General features: G+C 30.4%; 1 long non-coding RNA gene across 1 annotated transcript; it reads right to left on the bottom strand.

Moving 5' to 3' along the window:
- Window positions 1-206: 206 nt before the first annotated feature.
- On the bottom strand, window positions 207-3,073 carry LOC134269554 (uncharacterized). Its single transcript, XR_009992603.1, has 4 exons — window positions 2,901-3,073; window positions 2,104-2,227; window positions 1,577-1,680; window positions 207-506 (listed from the first exon to the last, which is right to left on the bottom strand). It is a non-coding gene; the product is annotated as an uncharacterized LOC134269554 (long non-coding RNA).
- Between the last annotated feature and the right edge of the window lie 468 nt (window positions 3,074-3,541).

Genomic DNA, 3,541 nt, shown 5'->3' with positions numbered 1-3,541 from the left:
AAGCTAGCTTCTGAACATCTGTGTATTTTCTAGGGGTGTTGTAGATATAAGATGAAAAATTAAGGATTCAATGTATAAAAGTCATACATAACAACATTCTTCAATATGAATTGGTAAAAATAAAAGTCACATTTAGATACTTTGAAATCTGTGAGAATTATTTTTTTTGAAGATCTCATACTATCAAAAAAACACAATTTCAATACTTTGATTTGATTAAACTTCAGTCTGTTAAATGACTACAATTTATCTATTGTTTTGTATGCCAGCATATGAAGGATATGAATGGGAGAGGATCTAGAAAAATGCACAATCCTGGGTCCTTTCTCTCTTATCCTGTGAACCACAATTCATGATCATCATGATTGACTTAGTTTGGAATCATATTTATTCATGTGCTTCTTGAGTCCTCCATCCATCTCTGGTTTTATATTCTTGTATCAGTGTTCCAAGAGAGTATATTCTGTTAGTCTGTGCATAATTTACTGAGTTCCCAATTGAGAATCCTTGAAAGGAAAAAAAAATTATTAGTTGAAAAATTGATATGCAATATAAGCTTAATAGAATTTTAAACATAGACAAAAAGGGATATAAAAACAAGGTGTAACATCAGATTTTGACTTTTCAAAACTATGGGTAGTAACAGCTTTAGTAAAAGAAAAGAGTAAAGGAATGAGTAAAATTCAGTTTGGTAAGAGAGTTCTTACAGAGAAAGATGTAGAACGAGGTTTACCAATTAAAATAAAAAGAGATGACATTATTCAGATCATTTCTCATGAAGAATATAGCTAATTATCCCCACAATGGATGGGCCTTGTAATGTCATAGATTACATAGACAGACCCTTGATTGCAGAAGAAGCCTATGAAGAATATAATCATTAATTACCAGTGGAGGGTAAGGATTACCTTGATTACCCTGAAAGACCTTTGACTGGAGAGAAAATTCAATTTAAAGATGCTAAGAGAGAAAACAGTTGTCAGCAAAAAAAAAATGTTAAAAACACATGATTTTAACTCCACAGAGGAGAAGAGACCTGAGGATTAATGGAGAAACTCTACACTAAAGTTTTAGAAGACATTTAGGCTCATTTTGAGAGTAACTTGCCAGTGTTTGTTTAACTACAAAATTTTGTTCTCTGATAGAAAAAAAAAACCCACTCTCTTACATTTGCTATGACTTAGACCTTTTAGTCAAGATTGTGATATACACTCTGATTATCCTTTGTGTCAGATGTGAAGTCACCATGTTGTTTGCTTAAAGAATGGTGTCAGGGTTTTTGTGTTCAGAAAAACAAAGAGAAATAAACATATAAACAGATCTGAGATGTTGGAAGCATACACATTAACTGATGTAAGGAAACAAAACACTTGAATTCATTACTAGATTATTAAAAGAAAGAAGAAAAACTCATAGAAATGATATTGAAAGTACCTTATATGAATAATGTGTCATGCTCCAAGGTATATTTTTATAAACAGGTTAAGGTCCACAGCAGTCCCAATGCACTCATAAGAAGATCCTGGATGGTAGAAACACCAGGAAATTTTAATGCTATGCAATCAGATCATCTTACATCAGCTATAAAGGTTACAGCCTTTAGACATAGTCAGGAGGGTCATTATTGATTAAAAATTTTTCACTGTTGATCCTGAGGAGCCACATTGTAGTATTCTTTCCCTGTAAATATAATGTCAATATTAAATGAAAAATTCAGAATTCATAAGCACTTGGATAGAAAACTTGAAATCTTTACCAACTATGCTTTTAAGGAAGCTGAGGGTTAATAAATTAACCATCTGATATAACTTATTTTTTAGATATCTGTTAAGATATCTTCAGCTGTTAACTATCATTTGGCAAAGAAAAATTTCACACATTTTAGTTTCACAATTTGATCATTTTTGTAAATATCTATATGGAGCTCTTCTTCTCATAGAGGAAATCAATATAGTCTAAAAATAACCATGACCACCAAGCCCTCATAATCTCAAAAAACGGTCATATCATTTACTTATCAATTCAATTAATTTGAAAATATAATCAAGCATATGTAAAAAAAAAATATAAAAATTAGGAGTGGATATCTCATTGAAACTTTACCTTCAAGTTTGTTTCTATGTTGGTTGACTAACTATGTATTTCCAAAGGAAGGGCAGACAGGCTGAACTTCATAGAGAATGGATTATAGATGGGTAGGAATAAACCATATCTTCCATGTTGAGGACTGTAGAAAATATAATCATTTGGTATTATGACACAGTACTGCATGAAACATTGCATGTTTACATACAGTGCCAAAAAGTTCATGAAAATAGTTCATCATGTTATCTTTAGATAACAAAAGAAGCACAGTTCCTGTATTAATATCAAAAATACAAAATGATTATCAGCGTAATTTTTAGACACTAACAGACTTTCTCTTAACAGCATATTCAATTTTGTTTAATACCTGTCAGTACAGCATACAAAAAGACATATACAACATGTAGTCCTACATTTTTTGAAAAGCTCATTACCAAGAAACAAAAGTGAAAATGAAAATGATTATGTATGCCATATATCACACATATTTAGAATCAAAACAAGGATTAATCTTTTGTAGATTCTTACTTTTTCTTTTATTACATTCCTTATAGATCACAATTTATTAAGTCTGAATTCCATGGGTAACAGACATAATGAATTATGACATTATATCATAATTTATGCAAAAGGACTTATTAACATTATGAAGTTTCCTTAGTATATTTTAGACAAAATAAGACTGTGCTTATATGAATGTTAGAGATATGAGATCACATAAGAATTACACAGTAATTAAATTAAACCATATAATCATGGTTAAATGCAAAGATGACCTTCATAGGAAAATGTAAACAAAACAAAGACAAACTTACCAGAGATATCCAACTATATGCCCAATAAGCCTATCCATTAAATAATCCAGTGAAATAACATCTCAGCTGATCCTGAAAAAAAGCATACAATATTCAGTGATACTCAATTTAACCTCATTTTACAAAGGAAGTAAAGCAACAATTGACAGACAAACAGGACAGAAATGTAAAAGATACCATATGTATTTTACTAAAATTTAGTAAACATTTTTTTCTGATTTAAATTCAATCATGGAATGACCCATCATAGTAATATTAAATCGGTCTGGGTTACATGCAAATTATACCTTACATGAACTGAGAATAAATACCCCATTTACATTCATATAAACTGCATTTTACATAACTAACTAGTGCTAATTGTAACGGGGACCGTTACAGATGTTCCCCAAACGCTCCCCAACTCCCTATTGGTGCCATATTCCCTGTGATCTCTATTAAATAAGAAATACTTTATGGAATTTAGACTTAATCAAAGTCTTTCAAGAAAAATACAAAATACATTTTTTAAAAAAAGGCATTGCACGCGTGTTCATGTGCTAAACGACCATATTATCTTGTCTACACTATCTAAAATTTTAATATACTTAATATCAAAGCATTTTATCCAAAAGTATTAAAAAATGCACTCATTCGAGTGT

Source organism: Saccostrea cucullata, unplaced genomic scaffold (assembly GCF_032062105.1).
Source record: "Saccostrea cucullata isolate Sc308-1 unplaced genomic scaffold, CSIRO_AGI_Scuc_v1 ctg15068, whole genome shotgun sequence".
NCBI lineage: Eukaryota > Metazoa > Mollusca > Bivalvia > Ostreida > Ostreidae > Saccostrea > Saccostrea cuccullata.
The sequence above is the reverse complement of the archived record's forward strand: the minus strand, read 5'-3'. Positions and strand labels throughout refer to the sequence as shown.